This window comes from Drosophila subpulchrella, unplaced genomic scaffold (genome assembly GCF_014743375.2).
Source record: "Drosophila subpulchrella strain 33 F10 #4 breed RU33 unplaced genomic scaffold, RU_Dsub_v1.1 Primary Assembly Seq365, whole genome shotgun sequence".
In the NCBI taxonomy this organism is placed as follows: domain Eukaryota; kingdom Metazoa; phylum Arthropoda; class Insecta; order Diptera; family Drosophilidae; genus Drosophila; species Drosophila subpulchrella.
In genome coordinates, this window is record NW_023665585.1 from 2,231,840 (window position 1) to 2,257,242 (window position 25,403).

Below are 25,403 nucleotides of genomic sequence, written 5' to 3' on the forward strand. Positions count from 1 at the left end.
GGAAGCATACGAGATAGCGATTAAAGAGAGAGACATTTATTACCGGTCTAGGGAGGTACCCAGGATCAATAATTTCAATACTTCAGGGGGATTTAACTGGCAGAACTTTGGTTATAATAGAAACAGAGGGTATAATAATAACTTTACCAGAGATAATGGAGGATATAGGCAACAAGGAGGAAATAATAGGAACCTCAGGTGGAATAGGGAAGAAAACAGGAACAGAGGATATGACGATCAGTCGGCCTCTAATTCTTCAGGTTATAATAAAAGGGCAATTATGCCAAAACAAGAGGTTGCAGAATATTCATCAACTGGGCCTAGAAGTGCCAAACGATGGCAGTCAGGACAATTAAATACAGTAGAAAGAAAAGAGGAGCACCAGTTGAATAACATTGAGGATGAAGGAAATTTTCGTCAAAATGCCTCCAAAAACAAACAGGGTATATAAGGAAGGATACCCATCAAGCGACATTACCATACGTGGTAGTTAAAGGAAAGAACAAAAAGGAACTAAAATTATTAATAGACTTCGAAATTTCCGAGTATTTTTCACACAAAGGGAAATCAATTGACATTTACCAATGCGGTAACTCACTCAATTCCAACAACGGATGATATTCCTATCTATAAAAAGCCATACAGATATGGATTTAAACAAAGGGAATACAGGAGTTGTTAGAACAGGAAGTTATTAGGTACAGTCACTCACCTTGGAGTGCACCAGTTTGGCTAGTACCAAAGAAGATGGACCTATCAGGAAAACAAAAGTGGAGATTGGTGGTCGATTTTAGGAAGTTGAATGAGAAGACAGTAAAGGGTAGGTATCCGATGCCAGTAATTGGCGAAGTACTTGATAAACTGGGAAAGGCCATGTATTTCTCGGAATTAGATTTGGCTAGCGGATACCATCAGATTGAGATGGAAAAACAGGACATTCCAAAAACAGCATTTACAACAGATAACGGCCACTTTGAATGTGTAAGGATTCCATTTGGATTGACAAATGCTCCAGAGACGTTTCAAAGAGTGATGAATAACCAGATGGGAGAGTTAGTAGGCAAGATTTGTCTGGTCTACATGGATGATATAATTGTGTATTCCCCGTCATTGCAAAGTCACATGCAAGACTTGAGGACAGTTTTTAAAAGGATAAGTGGAGCAAATTTTAAACTTCAAACAGATAAATCAGAATTTTTAAAGAAGGAAATAGAGTATTTAGGGCATGTAGTCACACAAGAAGAAGTCAGACTAAACCCAAAGAAGATTGAGGCCATAAAGCTTTTTCCTTTGCCCAAAACACCAAAGGAAATAAAATCGTTTCTTGGACTCATTGGGTATTACAGGAAGTTTATAAAAGATTTTGCAAAAATAACCAAACCATTAACTAAGAGACTAAAAGGGAAACAACAAATAATCATAGATGAAGAGTATACATAAGCCTATGAATATTGCAAGACGTTGTTGAGATATCCAGATTTTACAAAGCCCTTTATTTTAACCACAGATGCTAGCAATTTCGCTATTGGTGCGGTGTTATCACAAGGAACAATGGGAAGTGATCGCCCAATCGCATTTGCGAGCAGAACGTTAAATGAGGCTGAAGTCAATTATTCCACAGTAGAAAAGGAAATGCTTGCCATAGTTTGGGGTATAAAACACTTCAGACCATACTTGTTCGGTCACAAATTCACAATAGTCACAGATCACCGCCCACTAACTTGGCTTATGGGATTTAAAGAACCCAATTTCAAGTTGGTGAGGTGGAAGCTGCAACTATTGGAATATGACTACGAGGTGACTTACAAAAAGGGGTCACAAAACGTCGTGGCAGACGCTTTGAGCAGAATTGAACTACAAGTTCACAACAGTGAACTGGAGTCAACTCAGGCCACTTGTGCGGGCCAGACAAGTGAACTGGAATTAAGTAGCATTCATGTGGCAGAAAAGCCACGTTTCAGAGTTATTTTAGCAAAAGCAAGCTATATAAAGCAGTACGGTGTCTTACCTTCATGCGGGAAATAACAGATATTAGTGAACAAGGGGAAGAAATAGAAAGGTATCATACCTCAGGTAATCATAGGGGGATAGATGAAACGTTTTGGGAAATGAGACGTGACATTTATTTTCCATTTATGAAAAACCGAGTAACACAGGTCATTAATGCGTGTGAAACTTGTCAGACATTGAAATATGATCGGCAACCACAAAAGGTAGTATTTCAAAATACGGAAACTCCGTGCAAGCCACTTGACATCGTTCATACGGATTTATACACAATCAACAAAAACTACATTATAACAATAATAGACAAGTTTTCAAGGTTCACTGTGGGGTACACCATACCGGCAAGAGATAGTTTAAATATTGTTAAATCAATAAAGAAGTTCATAAGTCAGTACGGTGTCCCCAAAAAGATCATATGTGACCAAGGCGCAGAGTATGCCTCGGCATTATTCAGGGATTTCTGTAGGCAATACGGAATTGAATTGCATGTGACGTCATTTCAACAATCGTGAAGCAATTCACCAGTTGAAAGGCTTCATTCAACGCCGACAGAAATTTATAGAATAATTATAAAAAGAAGGAGGGACTTAAAACTAGAAAATGAGCATGAGGAAGTTTTAGATGAAGTTTTCCTAACATATAATAACTCAATACACTCCAGTACGAAATTGAAGCTGTTCGAATTGTTCTCGGGGAGAACACACGTTTTTGAACGGGAGATCAATTTTGATACGGAGGATGAGTACTTAAGGAAGTTAAATGCTTATCAAGAGGAAATGTATAAGGAGGTTAAGGACAGGTTAGAAAGACAAAAACAGGAAAGGACGCGAAAACTCAATGAGGGATGAAAAGAACCCACGGAGTTGGAAAAAGGAGATGTAGTTCATAGGAAGGAGAATAGAAGAAATAAGCTAACACCTAGGTTTACGGACCACACAGTAGATGAGGATAATGGGGTTACATTCGTTACAAAAAGGAAACAAAAGATACATAAATCAAAAATTAAGAAAAGGATTAAACAAAATAAAAACTAATCAATCACGGTTACAGGTGCATATTGGTCCATGGACAGACAATGGACGTGCAAACGCTAAAACAAGAAGAAGCGAACATAAAAATGGAGCTGGGGAAGGCAAGAGTAATGGTCGGAGCGAAGACGTTCGACCATATAACAAACTTTAAGGACTACGAAGGTAATATTGCACAGATTGAAAACGCGTTATTAGACATAGAGAATGTTAGATTCTCAGGTGAGGCAGTCCAGGTAGTTAAGGAAAAATTGTACCAGGTGAAGGAGAAGCTAGAAATACTTAGACCAAGAAGTAAGGTCAAAAGAGGGGTTTTTAGGAGAAAATAGGAAATAGAATAAAAGAATTAAGAAACGAAACAAGGTTTCTTACAAAAGAAGTGGACGAGCAAAGAACCTTTTATCAGGAAACCTTGAGTAGGTTTACGAAAATTACTAAGCATATAAACAAGGAGCAGGAAGATATAAATTTGTTTATAAAAAATTATAAAAATAACGTGTTTAAGGAATTAACACAAGAGCACAATGAAATACATATGCTCCAGCATTTGAATGGGATTAGTTACAGTATTTATTTGTTAACAGTGCACTTGAACAATATTGCGGAGAGCATATTGTTAGCGAAACTTCGCATTGTGCCTAAATTCATTTTAGCAGAGACAGAATTAAATAGAATTATACAGTTTGTCGAGAGTCAAGGGCTCAAAATTGGTTCAAACGAACAAGTATATGAACTAATAAATATACAGGCCCAAATAAATGAAACAGACAAAATATTTAGGGTAAGAGCTCCAATTTTTGAGCCAACTGTCTATCATTTATATTATGTTGTACCAATTCCAATTAATGGGACAAATTTATTAGTAATACCAAATTATGTAGCAATTAATAAGTATAAAATAAGCTTCTTTAACAACCAATGTTCAAAAGTTCATGAAACTTTTACTTCCGAGAGCGAAGAGTTGGGTGTTGATATAAAGGGAAAGGAGTGTTTGAGGAAGATTTTAATGAACAAACCACCAATATGCGATTCAGTAAATCTAGAAGGGAGAGAAATGGTTTTGGCACCTGAGGATGGACACATATTCATTTTCAATGCCTTGGACTTACCTGTAAACAACACGTGTGGAGAAGATATGACAGTATCGGGGGCGATAGCAATCAAATATGCAAACTGTTCGATCGAAATAAATGGCATAAAGTATGATGGCCAAGTTATGGAACATAAAGAGGACCATATAGTACTTACCACTGCAATAAGTAAGAAGATACTTATAAATAACACCAAACAGGAGCTAAACCTAGAAGTTTTACATCTCGAAGATATGAGAAACCTCAAAAAAGTAGTGTACATAGGAAAAGTACAGGAAAGACATTTTTCCGTAATATACGGTATGTTGGTGCTTCTAACGATAACGGTACTGGCAAAATGGAGAATTAGAAAAACAAAAACAATCTTCACCCCCAATGCTTTTCTGCACAATGTCGCTCTGGATATACCACAGATGTGGCCATCGCTCCATTCTCGGGGGGGAGGAGTTACCATACCGGTACCATCAACTACGCCACCGCCTAAACCTCCCCGTGCTACCCTTTTTCAATTGGACAGTGACCGGCAGCTAGCCGTTCGTTGTCCCACATAGGATCGACATAAGAAATGCAACATCAGCACAAGGCAAGATGTTGCTAAACGACACCCACTCAGCAGAGCTCTAGAAAATACTTTGTTAGCATTTACACACCCATACATACATAATTGTAAACACATAAAATTCTTTGGCTTAGGTTCGGTTTGAATCCCAAGCCACAATAAAGATTATTCCATTTTGAACAACCGAACAGAAGACATCAAGTATTTATTTTAAAATCTAATCACCATCAGGAACAGTAGATATAAATTACTATAACTATTACTATAACTCGAGCACTGGGTGACCTGGCGTACTCCTATGCAATTGTTTACATTGATGATGTAGTGATAGTAGCAAGGTCAAAAGAGGAAGCATTTGAAAGATTGACAGTTGTGCTAAAGGCTCTATCAGAAGCAGGATTTTCATTTAATATAAAAAATGCTCTTTTCTGAAAACTGAAATAGAATATCTTGGCTACTTGGTCAAGGACGGTAGTATTGAACCAAATCCGCGAAAAATACAAGCTCTGGCTGGACTATCTCAACCAAAGAATGTTTCACAATTGCGACAATTTATAGGATTAGCGTCGTACTTCCGTAACTTTGTCCCACAGTTCTCTGAACAGATGAACCCGTTATATCAGTTGACTTCCAAAATTAGTAGTTATACCCGTTACTCGTAGAGTAAAAGGGTATACTAGATTCGTCGGAAAGTATGTAACAGGCAGAAGGAAGCGTTTCCGACCCCATAAAGTATATATATTCTTGATCAGGATCACTAGCCGAGTCGATCTATCCATGTCCGTCTGTCCGTCTGTCCGTCTGTCCGTCTGTCCGTCCGTCCGTCTGTCCGTCTGTCCGTATGAACGCTGAGATCTCGGAAACTATAAGAGCTACAATACTGGGATTAGGCATGCAGATTCCTGAGATTCCTGCGCAGAGCAAGTTTGTTTCAGAAGAGTGCCACGCCCACTCTAACGCCCACAAACCACCCAAAACTGTGGCTCCTACAGTTTTGATGCTAGAACAAAATTTTAACTGAAATGTATTGTTCTCATCAATACCTACCGATTGACCTAAAAAAAAGTTTGTCACGCCCACTTTAACGCCCACAAACCACCCACAAACTTCAAAAAATCGTAAATATGAACGCGGATATCTCAGAAAATATCAAAGATAGAGAAACGGGATTCCAGATTTGGATTCCCTAGGCTTGAGCGCAGCGCATGTTTGTTACGCAAATATGCCACGCCCACTCTAACGCCCACAAACCGCCCAAGTCTGTGGCGCCCACAATTTTCATGCTAGATACAAAATTTTAACTGAAATGTATTGGTCTCGTCAATACCTATCGATTGATTTAAAAAAAAACTTTGCCACGCCCACTCTAACGCCCACAACGCTTAAATCTGTCTACCGCCGGTAGGTGGCGCATATGCTGCTTGCATATCTCCATTTTCCTTTGGTCCCTTTAGCTGAGTAACGGGTATCTGATAGTCGAGGTACTCGACTATAGCGTTCTTGCTTGTTTCGTTTGGAAAGCTGAGCATGAAGAAATACGGCAGAAGATCATCTCAGTACTAACTCATGATCCGGTTTTAATTATTTTTGATCCACAATATCCCATAGAGCTGCATACAGATGCAAGTGCAAGTGGCTACGGTGCCATTCTCATGCACAAAATAGACGGTAAGCCTAGAGTGGTCGAATACTTTAGCAAGTGTACATCGCCCCCAGAATCGAGGTATCATTCATACGAATTAGAAACCCTGGCAGTATACAACGCTGTTAAAAGTTTCCGACTTTACCTTCACGGTCGAAAGTTTGTAATATTTACAGATTGTAATTCATTGAAAGCAAGTCGTGCTAAAGTAGAACTAACGCCGAGAGTTCACCGTTGGTGGGCATATTTGCAATCATTTGCTTTCACTGTAGAGTACCGCAAGCGAAATCGCATGGCGCACGTGGACTTTTTATCCAGAAATCCGATTGTCACTGAATGTGAGACAACAAATAGAGTACCCGAAGTCCGCATCGACCTGACAGAGGTGACAGACAACTGGCTGGTAGCTGAGCAGCAGCGTGATTCGTGTGTAAGGGAAATTATAGTCCAGTTGAATGATGGAGAGTTGCTGGAGAGTTTAGCGAAGACGTATGAGCTAAGAGCAGGAATTCTGTATCGGAAAATTCAGAGAAATGGAATAACACGCTGTCTACCTGTAATCCCAAGAGCCTTTAGGTGGTCTGTAGTAAATCACGTCCAGGAAGCAATCATGCATTTGGGGCGGCAGAAAACGTTAGACAAGGTTTATGAGCAGTATTGGTTCGAGCATATGTCCAAGTACAGGCAAAATTGTAGAAAACTGCATTACATGCAAACTAGCAAAGCCTCCATCAGGGAAAATTCAAATGGAATTGCATCCAATTCCGAAAGTTGAGATACCTTGGCATACTGTGCACATTAATATTAGTGGAAAGCTGAGTGGTAAAAATGATACCAAGGAATATGTCATAGTACAAATAGACGCATTTACTAAATTTGTTCACCTATATCATACTTTGCATTTAGATGCAGAAAACTGTATTAAGGCTGTAAAATCAACAATATCACTTTTTGGGGTACCTAACCGTATCATAGCAGATCAAGGCAGGAGTTTCTCTTGTGGAAAATTTCGTGAGTTCTGTTCAATGCATAAAATGGAGTTACATTTGATAGCAACAGGTGCAAGTAGGGCCAATGGACAGGTTGAAAGAGTCATGAGCACGATGAAGAGTATGTTGACAGCGGTAGAGATAGATGAACGTTCCTGGCAGGATGCACTCAGTAAAGTACAGTTAGCCATGAATTGTACAACGAACAGGGTAACAAAGTATAGCCCATTAGAAATATTGATTGGAAGATAGGCCAGGCCAATGTGCTTATTGCCAATAAATGAAGAGACTAAAATATATTGTAAGCAAGCGAGGGCTCAGGCCAAAGAAAATATTGAAATAAATGCAAAATATGAAAAGAATCGAGTTGATAAGAATAAGGCCAGGATTTTAAAACACAAGGTTGGGGATCATGTCTTGCTTAGAAGTGAAGAGCGGCATCAGACCAAATTGGATCCTATGTTCAAAGGACCTTTTATGGTTGCCGAGTTGTTGGAAGGTGATCGATACCTGTTAAAATCGTTAACTAGCAAGCGAACCTACAAGTATTCGCACGAGAGTTTGAGAAGGCTGCCGGACGAGCAGATCTCTGATGAGACTATTGAGGAAAGTGACAGTGGTGAAAAAGACACTCGTCGTGAGACATCAAACACAGGGGCTAGATTTGATCAACAATAGTCATGCCTAGTATGGATGATATTGTGTGATGCAGTTTGGATCTGAGCAGATCGTGGCACTAAAGGTGCAAAGCGTCGCGTGGGACGGCAAGAGCCTGTAACTGTGGTTTGATAACAAGGATAGCCAAATGGTCGGGTTTGCGCAGAAGAGTACGAGCTACTGAGAGAAAGTTGAACCAGGTCAAGCCGAAGGCACAAGTGTGGAACCAGGAGTGTTCTGTCATGGTGTGTGGTGCGGTTGACTGGTGTGATAAGTTTGATTTGACTCACTGTGTAATGTGATAAAGGGAGATAGCCTGCGAAACCGACATTTGTAGACCATTTGTTAAGTTAAGAATGATGTTGAGAGCTGTAAAAGATGAAAAGAGAAATAAAGCAAGAATGATACCAACCTAGTGTTACAGTATGCACACGAGGACGTGTGAAAGTCAGGATGGCCGTGTCGGAGATGTATAAGAGGAAAGAAAATTAAGATAGAGAAAGAATAAAATAAACTAGTCATTAGGTTATTTGTGGTTCCTTTTATTTGCTCAATTGCTGAGAGCGTGGACTGAGAACGAGAGAGAGAGTCGTTTCAGCCGAGTGTGGCGCGGATTTTGTCTAGGTCAAGGACTCTGAGAGAGAGAGAAAGACCAAAAAGGAATTGCAAATGAAAGAGAGAGAGAAAAAAGGAATTTGCAATTGGATGAGGCAATACCCTTTGACGTGTGTCAGAAGGAGCCGGCAGAAGGAAGCCGACTTCACTTTGCTTTTGATATCTAAACGGAGAAGACGTTGACCGCGACTCACTACGCAACTCCAGCAAAAATGCAAGAAGGAGACCAGCAAATGTCTCAGCCCCTGACATATTTATATATTTATATATTTATATATTTATATATTTATATATTTATATATTTATATATTTATATATTTATATATTTATATATTTATATATTTATATATTTATATATTTATATATTTATATATTTATATATTTATACATTTATATATTTATATATTTATATATTTATATATTTATATATTTATATATTTATATATTTATACATTTATATATTTATATATTTATATATTTATATATTTATATATTTATATATTTATATATTTATATATTTATATATTTATATATTTATATATTTATATATTTATATATTTATATATTTATATATTTATATATTTATATATTTATATATATATATATTTATATATTTATATATTTATATATTTATATATTTATATATTTATATATTTATATATTTATATATTTATATATTTATATATTTATATATTTATATATTTATATATTTATATATTTATATATTTATATATTTATATATTTATATATTTATATATTTATATATTTATATATTTATATATTTATATATTTATATATTTATATATTTATATATTTATATATTTATATATTTATATATTTATATATTTATATATTTATATATTTATATATTTATATATTTATATATTTATATATTTATATATTTATATATTTATATATTTATATATTTATATATTTATATATTTATATATTTATATATTTATATATTTATATATTTATATATTTATATATTTATATATTTATATATTTATATATTTATATATTTATATATTTATATATTTATATATTTATATATTTATATATTTATATATTTATATATTTATATATTTATATATTTATATATTTATATATTTATATATTTATATATTTATATATTTATATATTTATATATTTATATATTTATATATTTATATATTTATATATTTATATATTTATATATTTATATATTTATATATTTATATATTTATATATTTATATATTTATATATTTATATATTTATATATTTATATATTTATATATTTATATATTTATATATTTATATATTTATATATTTATATATTTATATATTTATATATTTATATATTTATATATTTATATATTTATATATTTATATATTTATATATTTATATATTTATATATTTATATATTTATATATTTATATATTTATATATTTATATATTTATATATTTATATATTTATATATTTATATATTTATATATTTATATATTTATATATTTATATATTTATATATTTATATATTTATATATTTATATATTTATATATTTATATATTTATATATTTATATATTTATATATTTATATATTTATATATTTATATATTTATATATTTATATATTTATATATTTATATATTTATATATTTATATATTTATATATTTATATATTTATATATTTATATATTTATATATTTATATATTTATATATTTATATATTTATATATTTATATATTTATATATTTATATATTTATATATTTATATATTTATATATTTATATATTTATATATTTATATATTTATATATTTATATATTTATATATTTATATATTTATATATTTATATATTTATATATTTATATATTTATATATTTATATATTTATATATTTATATATTTATATATTTATATATTTATATATTTATATATTTATATATTTATATATTTATATATTTATATATTTATATATTTATATATTTATATATTTATATATTTATATATTTATATATTTATATATTTATATATTTATATATTTATATATTTATATATTTATATATTTATATATTTATATATTTATATATTTATATATTTATATATTTATATATTTATATATTTATATATTTATATATTTATATATTTATATATTTATATATTTATATATTTATATATTTATATATTTATATATTTATATATTTATATATTTATATATTTATATATTTATATATTTATATATTTATATATTTATATATTTATATATTTATATATTTATATATTTATATATTTATATATTTATATATTTATATATTTATATATTTATATATTTATATATTTATATATTTATATATTTATATATTTATATATTTATATATTTATATATTTATATATTTATATATTTATATATTTATATATTTATATATTTATATATTTATATATTTATATATTTATATATTTATATATTTATATATTTATATATTTATATATTTATATATTTATATATTTATATATTTATATATTTATATATTTATATATTTATATATTTATATATTTATATATTTATATATTTATATATTTATATATTTATATATTTATATATTTATATATTTATATATTTATATATTTATATATTTATATATTTATATATTTATATATTTATATATTTATATATTTATATATTTATATATTATATATTTATATATTTATATATTTATATATTTATATATTTATATATTTATATATTTATATATTTATATATTTATATATTTATATATTTATATATTTATATATTTATATATTTATATATTTATATATTTATATATTTATATATTTATATATTTATATATTTATATATTTATATATTTATATATTTATATATTTATATATTTATATATTTATATATTTATATATTTATATATTTATATATTTATATATTTATATATTTATATATTTATATATTTATATATTTATATATTTATATATTTATATATTTATATATTTATATATTTATATATTTATATATTTATATATTTATATATTTATATATTTATATATTTATATATTTATATATTTATATATTTATATATTTATATATTTATATATTTATATATTTATATATTTATATATTTATATATTTATATATTTATATATTTATATATTTATATATTTATATATTTATATATTTATATATTTATATATTTATATATTTATATATTTATATATTTATATATTTATATATTTATATATTTATATATTTATATATTTATATATTTATATATTTATATATTTATATATTTATATATTTATATATTTATATATTTATATATTTATATATTTATATATTTATATATTTATATATTTATATATTTATATATTTATATATTTATATATTTATATATTTATATATTTATATATTTATATATTTATATATTTATATATTTATATATTTATATATTTATATATTTATATATTTATATATTTATATATTTATATATTTATATATTTATATATTTATATATTTATATATTTATATATTTATATATTTATATATTTATATATTTATATATTTATATATTTATATATTTATATATTTATATATTTATATATTTATATATTTATATATTTATATATTTATATATTTATATATTTATATATTTATATATTTATATATTTATATATTTATATATTTATATATTTATATATTTATATATTTATATATTTATATATTTATATATTTATATATTTATATATTTATATATTTATATATTTATATATTTATATATTTATATATTTATATATTTATATATTTATATATTTATATATTTATATATTTATATATTTATATATTTATATATTTATATATTTATATATTTATATATTTATATATTTATATATTTATATATTTATATATTTATATATTTATATATTTATATATTTATATATTTATATATTTATATATTTATATATTTATATATTTATATATTTATATATTTATATATTTATATATTTATATATTTATATATTTATATATTTATATATTTATATATTTATATATTTATATATTTATATATTTATATATTTATATATTTATATATTTATATATTTATATATTTATATATTTATATATTTATATATTTATATATTTATATATTTATATATTTATATATTTATATATTTATATATTTATATATTTATATATTTATATATTTATATATTTATATATTTATATATTTATATATTTATATATTTATATATTTATATATTTATATATTTATATATTTATATATTTATATATTTATATATTTATATATTTATATATTTATATATTTATATATTTATATATTTATATATTTATATATTTATATATTTATATATTTATATATTTATATATTTATATATTTATATATTTATATATTTATATATTTATATATTTATATATTTATATATTTATATATTTATATATTTATATATTTATATATTTATATATTTATATATTTATATATTTATATATTTATATATTTATATATTTATATATTTATATATTTATATATTTATATATTTATATATTTATATATTTATATATTTATATATTTATATATTTATATATTTATATATTTATATATTTATATATTTATATATTTATATATTTATATATTTATATATTTATATATTTATATATTTATATATTTATATATTTATATATTTATATATTTATATATTTATATATTTATATATTTATATATTTATATATTTATATATTTATATATTTATATATTTATATATTTATATATTTATATATTTATATATTTATATATTTATATATTTATATATTTATATATTTATATATTTATATATTTATATATTTATATATTTATATATTTATATATTTATATATTTATATATTTATATATTTATATATTTATATATTTATATATTTATATATTTATATATTTATATATTTATATATTTATATATTTATATATTTATATATTTATATATTTATATATTTATATATTTATATATTTATATATTTATATATTTATATATTTATATATTTATATATTTATATATTTATATATTTATATATTTATATATTTATATATTTATATATTTATATATTTATATATTTATATATTTATATATTTATATATTTATATATTTATATATTTATATATTTATATATTTATATATTTATATATTTATATATTTATATATTTATATATTTATATATTTATATATTTATATATTTATATATTTATATATTTATATATTTATATATTTATATATTTATATATATATATATTTATATATTTATATATTTATATATTTATATATATATATATTTATATATTTATATATTTATATATTTATATATTTATATATTTATATATTTATATATTTATATATTTATATATTTATATATTTATATATTTATATATTTATATATTTATATATTTATATATTTATATATTTATATATTTATATATTTATATATTTATATATTTATATATATATAAATCCCATAAGGGATTGTTGTATGGTGATCGTGACTTTCTGATAATACCGTCTGCTAACCTCTGCATTGACAAAATCAAATACTCCCATTGGGTAAGGGTAAAGTTTAGAAAATACAGGCTCCCCGTCGGAGCGAATAGTAGCAATCGTTTTTATATTGTATGGCAGGGCTTGGTTAGGGTCCTTTCTTATCGCAATGGGTACGTCGTCGACGTTTAATGTAATAAAAATAACATCTTTTTATTTAGCAAATTGTAAATCTTCCGAGCTTGAATTATGTTCAATCTTGGCGGTGCTAAGATCAATTCGAGCGTTTATTTCCCTTAAATGATCTAGACCAACTATTAGGTTTATTTTACATTTTTTTTCCATTTTAGTGGAGCCATGAAGGGATGAGACCATAAAAGGTTCCTCCACGTTTTTTATGTGTGCCAGACCTGGCAAAGGTAAGGTAATTTTTCGACGCACCTGTATCTATTAGCAGTCGAATCGTTTTCCCTGCTATCCTTCGGCTTACATACGGAAGCAGGGACTCCCCTCTAAAAAATTACAGTCTTCGGTTGGGAGCAAATCATCTTCGATTTCTCCTATATTGTCTTGAGCATGTTTGTCGTAGTCATCGGTGTATTTTTGTTCCTGAGTTGTGATATTCACTTTTTGTCTGTTACTTGGGGCATTACCCCTATATCCTTTATAGTAATTTGTCGTCTGCCGGGTCCGTGAGGAGGGATCAACTTCTATTGGTTCCGGTACCGATTGACCCTGATTTTTTTGCCTGTAGCCAGCGTTTTCATGATTAAAATTTTGTGGCTTAAAATTTTGGTTTTGTCGCCAGTTAGTATTTTTATTTGGGGGTTTTCCCGATTTTTCGTCGGCGTGTCGTGCAAAGGTGGCTGCAAATACGCTGCGTTCATGGCTAGACTGTGCCTCTTGTGCTAGTGCAAGAGCAGTAGGCAGGTCTTTCGGTTTTGCAGGAAAAACTGCCCTTTTAAAGAGTTTTTCAACCCTGAAATAAAGGTATGCAGTGCGTCGCTCCTGTATTTTTCGTTCAGGACTGTTGCAGCTGCAGTATCATGAGACATCAGCGTTTTGTTTGTTAACAGAGTTAATTTCTTTTCGACTTCATCGTAATATTTCGCCAAGGGCATGTCGCCCTGCCGCATAAGGTTAAGTTCTTGTTGAATCATCTGTATGGGCGTCTTATCCGCGTAGGTGAAGTCTAATCTGGCTATAATAGCCTTAAAATTTAGAACAGTATTAAAAGAGGCTAGGACGGCGTCTGCCGATCCTCTAATTTTGTGCCTTATAATAGCAACGGCCTGGTAATGTTTTGAACTACCTACAAATAGTTTGAAAACTTCATATGCCACTGTGGCGGATTGCCGCCACGAAATGTACTGCTCTTGCCTACCGTCGAATTCCGGCAAAAATTTTACGATGTCCAAAGGTTCATCGCATTTGATTCCTTCTATTACCGAGATTTGTTCATACACCTCCACGGTGGGAGACGTAACCCTTAACCCATTTATTTGTTCTGAGAGTTCTCAGATTTTTGTTTCAAATACCTGAGCTTGTTGGTTAAGTGCTGTCTGAACAGCTACCTCGAACATCTGCTTCCACTGATCGGTCGACATATTATATTCCTCTGATTCTTTATCTTTGTTGATATTAAATTTCTTGTAAGCTTTTAACAACTCCTCATCTGATTCCTCGAATATGTTATTTTCAATAGCTTCTCTTTCTTTTGTAAATCCCTCTTCCTCGCTGCTATCTGGATCTGATTTCTTATCTCTCCCCTGCGAGAATATTGGTTTTTTCTCAGAATTTCACATAGATTTTTGCACAAAAAAATTTAAAATTTTTTTCCCAATTCACAGATAAGACGAATGTAAATAATTTTAATATTTATTTTTGGGTTTAATTGATAAAGAAAAATGTTTTATTCTCAATGTAATAGCTTTTAAAGTAATATTTTAGGAAAAGTTTGAATATATTTTTTTTAAAGGTTTCACGAAAAGTCCACTTACATGATTTCCATTTAAGATTCTACTTTATGTTTATAGGGTTACAATTTGCCCATCCACCAGGTGCAGTTGGCTTGTAGCGAGGGCCCTCCCCTACAGCTATTCTCCAGAAGGTTTCGTTTACAGGTCTTAGGTTGCTCTTCCTAAGTTTTAATTATCCTCGCCAATTTTTCGGTTTAGGTTTTCACAGTGTTTGTGGGGGAGACAACAAATATGCCACCCTTATATTTATAATTAATAAGGCACGAATAGGTTATATTAAAATGTATAGCGTTTATTCGGAGCGGCAGACGGACTGTGAATGTATAAAAAGCTTGGCTCCAAGATCTTCATATAGACATATGCAGGCTTACAAAGTAGTTGCTGAATAGATAAGCGACAGCTTTAGTGGTATAAGAAAGAAGGCGAAAGATAAGCAGAGAGCGCTGCAGGTGCCGTCGTACACCTATGCGCGCATGACTAGGCGCTGGCGATCTGCTCCGAACATACTCCCCCCGTTGGAAGAGGTAAGGTTCCAACTATCTCGGAATCGATGGGCAGAACGGCTAGCTTGGCGACGGCTCTCTTGATCAGACCCGTAGCTGTACGGACCATAGCTACTCTGATGACTCCGTCCCCGCCGGGTATGACTTCCTGGATGCACCCAAGCTGCCATCTCAAGGGTGGAACGTTGTCCTCCTTCAGCAAAACTATGCGTCCAACCTTGATGTTAGACGTTTCGATGCTCCACTTGCTCCTCTCTTGAAGTAGGGACAAATACTCCCTGCTCCACCTTTTCCAGAAATGTTGCTGCATCTGGGTAACCCGCTGCCATCTGCTGAGGCGGTCTTCGCGGAGATGAGTAATGCCAGGCTCAGGAAACTTAGTGTAGCTGGAACCCTTCAGGAAATGCGCCGGTGTTAGCACCTCAAGGCTTTCAGCATTTTCTGAAATTGGACAGAGTGGACGGGAGTTAAGGATGGCAGAAATCTCATATGCAGGAGTTCTTAATTCATCGATGGCTAAGATGGATGCACCGACGACTCTGTAGAAGTGAAATTTAGCTGACTTCACAGCGGCCTCCCATAAACCACCGAAGTGCGGGGCACGCGGAGGGATGAACTTCCAATCGATCCCATCAGCTAAACAGACGGAAGATATCGATGCTGTGTGCTGCTCGCTCAAAAAGAGCTCTTTCAGCTCGGCAAGCTCTCTCTTTGCACCGAGAAAGTTTGTAGCATTGTCGCTCCAAATGGTACGCGGACTGCCTCTAAGGCTAATGAATCTCCTCAGCGCTGCGATGAAAGAATCCGTCGTGAGATCTTGGACCACTTCCAAATGAGCAGCCTTCGTGGAAAAACAGACAAAGACGGCGATAAAGCACTTGTGGGGTGCCTTATTTCTGGCCTCTGCCTTATGATAGAATGGCCCACAATAGTCCACTCCTGTGGTATGAAAAGCTGCATTAGGCTGCACTCTATTTGCTGGAAGGCTACCCATGACGTGCTCCCAAATAACAGGTTTCATTCGGAAACATCGGACGCGTTTGTTGATAACGCTGGCGACGAACTTGCGGCCTCCAATCGGCCAGTACCTTTGCCGTAATGCGGCAAGCAGCGCCTGCGATCCTCCATGCAAATATATCTCATGATAATAAACGATGATCGCCTTGGTGACTGGATGATCCTTGGGCAACAGTATCGGATGCCTCGTATCGTAGTCCAAGTTTGCGTTCTGAAGCCTTCCACCCACGCGAAGTAACCCATCGGAGCCGAGTATAGGCCTAAGCGAAACCAGCTTGCTTTTCTGTGGAAACGGCTTGCCCTGGCTAAGAGATCCATACTCCTTCGCCAAGTTAACCTGTTGGATGCTCCTCAGAAGAAGTACAGTTCCAGAGTTGATCTCCTCCACCGATAGTCGACCTTTTAACGGAACAGATTTGGCTCTGCAATTTGAAATGAATCGATAAATGTATGCAAATACGCGCTGCAACTTATCGAAAGAGTTAAGGAATTTGCAGTTTGATGAACTGTCTATGCAAACGGCCCCAATTAGAGCCACAGAACGGCGCTCTGTAAGATCCTTTACTGAGTCTAGCAGGGACGGCCAATTTGACGAGCTTTGCAGAAGGAATGGAGGCCCGTTAGCCCAAAGGGAATGTTCCAACAATTCTCTTGGGGTACATCCTCGCGATACGACGTCTGCCGGGTTCAAGTTTGTAGGAACGTGATGCCAAGACATGCCTTTCGTCATCTCCTGAATTTTCGCAATTCTGTTTGATACGAAAACGTTAAACTCCCTCGGAGGTTGCCGAATCCACGCCAACACAATGGACGAGTCCGACCAGCAATAAAGGGTGCAATCGAAATCTATGGCTTCCTCGGCGTTTACGATTAGCTCAGCCAATAAAAGCGCTGCGGAAAGTTCTAATCTTGGAATTGTTAAGGCCTTCAATGGAGCTACCCTTGACTTGGCACAGAGCAGATGGACTTTCGATTCTCCATTGGTCTCCGATCGCAAGTATAGACACGCTCCATAAGCTGACATGCTAGCATCGCAGAAACCATGCAACTCAACGGAAGCCCTTGGTTGCAGTACGAATCGTGGGAATTTTAAGTTCTGTACGACCGATAACTGTGAGGTCAACTCCCCCCATGACGAAAGAATGGGCTCTGGCAGTGCATCATCCCAATCCACGTTCGCACTGCATAGAGATTGCAGAAAAATCTTAGATTTTGTGATAATAGTCATCAATAGTAATCAAAAGCTTCGTACTCGTGCTCTCCTGCTTATGTACGCAATGGTGGGGCAAAAAGAATTGTGTTTCTGGCGGTTCCTTAGTTACAAGAGACATGTGACCTAGATCGATATACTCCCTCAAAAATGCTGAATACTGTGCTTTCAGGGCTGGGTTTCTATCTAATTTAGCTTCCAAGCTCTTGAAACGACGACGAGCCACGCAATAAGAATCACCTAAAGATTCGAATCCGGAAGTGGACAAGAGACGAACAGAGTATTGGCCGTTTCCAAGTCTAATGCAATTTTCATTAAAAAGTTGCTCACATCGCAAGTCCTCAATTTCCCAAAATCGATTTACAATGGCGGAAAGTGTGTCATCGGAATGATCAGCTGGGTCCTTGATGCTGGCTTACAAAACCGATTTATGAGTTGGCATGTTCGATGATAACCCTCCAGAGACTATCCAACCAAGCTTGGTGTTCTGAAGAGTTGGCAAAGCCCTATCCAAATGAATTTGTCCCATAGAAATTATTTCGAAAAACAACCCAGCGCCGAGTAAAAGGTCAATTCGTTGTGATTGATTGAAATCAGGGTCAGCCAGTGAAATGTTTTGCGGTATCCTCCACGATGTTGCATTTATATTGAAATGGGGTTGATAATCAGTAATACTGTAAGTCTCAACCGCTGTGAATGCCGCACGATAGCTTGCATCCCGTGATTGCACAAGAATATCGACAGTCTTATCAGAGATCATGGAAGATTCTCCTATCCCAGAAATCGACGTTTGCGATCTTTTATGATTCAAGTTTAGTTGGCTAGCTAAGCGAGAGGTTATGAAGTTTAGCTGGGAGGCCGAATCTAAAATTGCTCGGCAAGGCATGAATGCTCCAATTCTATTTCTAACGTAGATAATAGCAGTTGGAAGCAACACGTAGTCGACCGGCAAAATATTTAAGGTTTTGGGTGGAGGGCTTGGTTTTTGATGATGAGGATGCGATGATGTATGCGAACATGATACTAATGCTGATGAAGTAGATGGTAATGGCTGAGAGCTCGAGGATGGATCGCATGATGGAGATAAAAATGAGGTTGATGTTGCGGATGGGTCATGGTTCATGTGTAATCATGAATGGTGCTTCATGCGACAATACTTGCAGTGAGTCGACTTGCATTGCTGCAAACTATGCCCCTTGCGCAAACAGTTGAGGCATAGGTGCAACTTCTTTGCTTCTCTATATCGAAGATTCGGACTCAAATTTAAAAATCGAGAACACTTTGGCAAATAATGATCCCGTGCATCGCAAAATAAGCATGTCAAATGATTTGAGTTAGTAGCAGAAGCAATAAGTGTATTTTGGTTATATTTGTGCAAGTTTTTTCCCACCTGCTGGCCTGGTGTTTGAGTTCCATCATCCTGCACCTCTTTTCCAAAAACGATTCCATAGCATCCCAGGTAGACAGCTCAGTGATTGACAAATCCTCTTCCCATTTTTCCCGCGTCCTCTGATCCAGTTTCCGAGTGACGATGTGAATTAAAAGTCCATCCAAAATTTTTTGCGTATTGGCCAGGGTTCGAATTGCTCGCAGATGCGAATTCATGCAATCGCTCAGCTCCCGAAGACCCTTCGAAGATCCCTTCTCGACACCTGCCTGTACATGTGCCTGAAAGTGTAAAACTTTATTATCAAATCGATTAACCAGCAAATTCATAGCCTTTTTAAAATTAGCATTCGAGGGTTCGAGCGAGCGTATGGTTTCCAGAGCCACGCCGCCCAAACTCGAACGCAAATATTGTAATTTTTCAATGTCGCTTAGCTCATCATCATTTCCGATGACCGTAGTAAAAGTCGCAAGAAAATCCGGCCACTCAGAGTAGGATCCATGAAAACGAGCAATTTCCAAATTTGGCAACCGAGGCTTCCTAGATCGAAAAGAAAGATCCGCATTATTAGTGATGTCAATAGATGTTGAATTTGCAGCGGTTGAAGCCGGCAATTGTGACTTGCGATGAGCCGCCAAGCCTCGGTTTAGTTTCGCCTTCACATCCATGAAGACTTCAGCAAATTCAATCCGATGGTCGCTTGAGATCTCTGCAAAATCCAGTCTTTCCAACGATGTCTGCGCAGAATCAAATGCCTGGTTTAAGGAATTGATCCATTCCATTCGCGCCAGCAAATCAGCTTCGTCAAACTGATTAACCGCATCAGGGTTTAAATAGCACTTCATCGAGCTCATTTGCCGCAAAATAGATTGGGCTTTGACTCGGTAGTAGTCGACGTCACTTGTGGATTCATTTTGAGCCCGAACCGAGTTTTCTGTATCAGACATTTTTCAATCACGAGAAAGGAAAAAAATGAAATGAAAATGAAATTAATTAATTAATAACGCACGAATAGGTTATATTAAAATGTATAGCGTTTATTCGGAGCGGCAGACGGACTGTGAATGTATAAAAAGCTTGGCTCCAAGATCTTCATATAGACATATGCAGGCTTACAAAGTAGTTGCTGAATAGATAAGCGACAGCTTTAGTGGTATAAGAAAGAAGGCGAAAGATAAGCAGAGAGCGCTGCAGGTGCCGTCGTACACCTATGCGCGCATGACTAGGCGCTGGCGATCTGCTCCGAACACACAGATTGGCTTTTTTTCAAGGGCTGCAGCTTTTTTCAGAATTGTTGATTTCGTTTTCTTCACCCAAAAAAAAGTTGAGCTTTCGTTTATTTTCGTGTTTGTTTTTTTTGTTATGAATTATTCTCGCACAAGTTTTTGTTTGAGATTTTTCGAAGATTTATTTTTTATTTAACGTCCGCGTCCAGCAGTTAGTCTCCAGAATTTTTTGTTAAATAAATGTTTTGTTCACTTAGAAAAAATGTCGAGCTTTAGTTAATTTCACTTCTCGCACAAGTTTTTGTAGATTCTATTTATTATTTTTTCCACGGGTCCGCGTAAACTCCAAGTTATTATCAAATGAACATTTTATGTAATAACTATATGCTTACGGTATATGCTTTAGATTTATGATTAGATTTACATTATCCGAACATTTAATATCTATCCCTTCTAAAATACATTCAAAATCAGCATATACGACAAAAGGAACATCAAATTTATTTTTAAAATTTTTACATCTTTATATCGAATTGTTATTTGACGGCATCTCAGTTATAATTTTATTACTCCAGACTATGTTTTTCCAGTTTGCTGCTATCGTCGAAATTCTGAAAACATTCAGTACATAAATACATTTTCTTCTCACCTTTCGACACTTGGGTGATAAGTAATCTAATGGAGAAAAGGGAAGAAACGAAGAAATATATGTAATATTTTTATTTTTTAAATCTTATAGTTTAATAGTTACTTTGAAATATTTTTAATCCAAACTGGACGATATTTATCATCCTTCTTGAGAAGTATTAGATGTGTAGTGTGTAATACGTTGCTAGTTATACCCGTTACTCGTAGAGTAAAAGGGTATTCTAGATTCGTCGGAAAGTATGTAACAGGCAGAAGGAAGCGTTTCCGACCCCATAAAGTATATATATTCTTGATCAGGATCACTAGCCGAGTCGATCTAGCCATGTCCGTCTGTCCGTCTGTCTGTCCGGATGAACGCTGAAATCTTGGAAACTATGAGAGCTAGGCTATTGAGATTTGGCGTGCAGATTCCTGAGCTTCTTACGCAGCGCAAGTTTGTTTCAGTAGAGTGCCACGCCCACTTTTACGCCCACAAACCGCCGAAAACTGTGGCCCCTACAGTTTTGATGCTAGAATAAAAATTTTAACTGAAATGTATTGTTCTCATCAATACCTATCGATTGACCCAAAAAAAAATTGCCACGCCCACTTTATCGCCCACAAACCGCCCCCAAACTTCAAAAAATCGTTAATATGAACGTGGATATCTCGGAAACTATCAAAGATAGAAAATCGGGAGTTCAGATTTAGACTCCGTAGTTTTGTACGCAGCGCAATTTTGTTACGCGAATATGCCACGCCCACTCTAACGCCCACAAACCGCCCAAGCCCGTGGCGCCCACAATTTCCATACTAGATACAAAATTTTTAACTGAACTGTATTGGTCTCGTCAATACCTATCGATTGACCGAAAAAAAAATTTGCCACGCCCACCCTAACGCCCATAACCCTAAAATCTGTCTACCGCCGGTAGGTGGCGCATTTCAGTCTTGCTTTGCTGCTTGCTTATCTCCATTTCCCTTTGGTCCCTTTAGCTGAGTAACGGGTATCTGATAGTCGAGGCACTCGACTATAGCGTACTTTCTTGTTTTATTATTGCTAAAATAATATGGTCCGATTATTGTGCTTCCATCGGTGTCTACTCCCTACACAGTTATACTAATTTCAGAATTTTTTTCTTTGAATGTTTTTATGCTATCATCCGGAGTGGGAACTTTAACTTACTAAAATTTAACGATTTATTATTATTTATAGGTATTATATTCCATTTAGTGTTGTAAACACCTTTACGTTTATATTGAGCGGGCTTATGGTTATTATAATCAACTTTAACGAGACCCGATAAATGCCCATTTAAAGCAATAAACAACTTTTTATACCCGTTACTCTTAGAGTAAAAGGGTATACTAGATTCGTCGGAAAGTATGTAACAGGCAGAAGGAAGCGTTTCCGACCCCATAAAGTATATATATTCTTGATCAGGATCACTAGCCGAGTCGATCTATCCATGACCGTCTGTCCGTCTGTCTGTCCGGATGAACGCTGAGATCTTGGAAACTATAAGAGCTAGGCTATTGAGATTTGGCGTGCAGATTCCTGAGCTTCTTACGCAGCGCAAGTTTGTTTCAGTAGAGTGCCACGCCCACTTTTACGCCCACAAACCGCCGAAAACTGTGGCCCCTACAGTTTTGATGCTAGAATAAAAATTTTAACTGAAATGTATTGTTCTCATCAATACCTATCGATTGACCCAAAAAAAAATTGCCACGCCCACTTTATCGCCCACAAACCGCCCCCAAACTTCAAAAAATCGTTAATATGAACGTGGATATCTCGGAAACTATCAAAGATAGAAAATCGGGAGTTCAGATTTAGACTCCGTAGTTTTGTACGCAGCGCAATTTTGTTACGCGAATATGCCACGCCCACTCTAACGCCCACAAACCGCCCAAGCCCGTGGCGCCCACAATTTCCATACTAGATACAAAATTTTTAACTGAACTGTATTGGTCTCGTCAATACCTATCGATTGACCGAAAAAAAAATTTGCCACGCCCACCCTAACGCCCATAACCCTAAAATCTGTCTACCGCCGGTAGGTGGCGCATTTCAGTCTTGCTTTGCTGCTTGCTTATCTCCATTTCCCTTTGGTCCCTTTAGCTGAGTAACGGGTATCTGATAGTCGAGGCACTCGACTATAGCGTACTTTCTTGTTTTATTATTGCTAAAATAATATGGTCCGATTATTGTGCTTCCATCGGTGTCTACTCCCTACACAGTTATACTAATTTCAGAATTTTTTTCTTTGAATGTTTTTATGCTATCATCCGGAGTGGGAACTTTAACTTACTAAAATTTAACGATTTATTATTATTTATAGGTATTATATTCCATTTAGTGTTGTAAACACCTTTACGTTTATATTGAGCGGGCTTATGGTTATTATAATCAACTTTAACGAGACCCGATAAATGCCCATTTAAAGCAATAAACAACTTTTTATACCCGTTACTCTTAGAGTAAAAGGGTATACTAGATTCGTCGGAAAGTATGTAACAGGCAGAAGGAAGCGTTTCCGACCCCATAAAGTATATATATTCTTGATCAGGATCACTAGCCGAGTCGATCTATCCATGACCGTCTGTCCGTCTGTCTGTCCGGATGAACGCTGAGATCTTGGAAACTATAAGAGCTAGGCTATTGAGATTTGGCGTGCAGATTCCTGAGCTTCTTACGCAGCGCAAGTTTGTTTCAGTAGAATGCCACGCGCACTTTAACGCCTATAAACCGCCCAAAGCTGTGGCTCCTACAGTCTTGATGCTAGAGTAAAAATTAAAACTGAAATGAATTGTTCTCACCAATACCTATCGGTTAACTTAAAAAAAGTTTGCCACGCCCATTTTAACGCCCACAAACTTCAAAAAATCGTTAGTATGAACGCGGATATCTCGGAAACTATCAAAGATAGAGTATTGGGATTTCAGATTTAGATTCCGTAGCCTTGTACGCAGCGCAAGTTTGTTATGCGAATATGCCACGCCCACTCTAACGCCCACAAACCGCCCAAGCCTGTGGCGCCCACAATTTTTATGCTACATAAAAAATTTTAACTGAAATGTATTGGTCTCGTCAATACCTATCGATTGATCAAAAAAAATTTGCCACGCCCACCCTAACGCCCATAACCCTAAAATCTGTCTACCGCCGGTAGGTGGCGCATTTCAGTCTTGCTTTGCTGCTTGCTTATCTCCATTTCCCTTTGGTCCCTTTAGCTGAGTAACGGGTATCTGATAGTCGAGGCACTCGACTATAGCGTACTTTCTTGTTTTATTATTGCTAAAATAATATGGTCCGATTATTGTGCTTCCATCGGTGTCTAC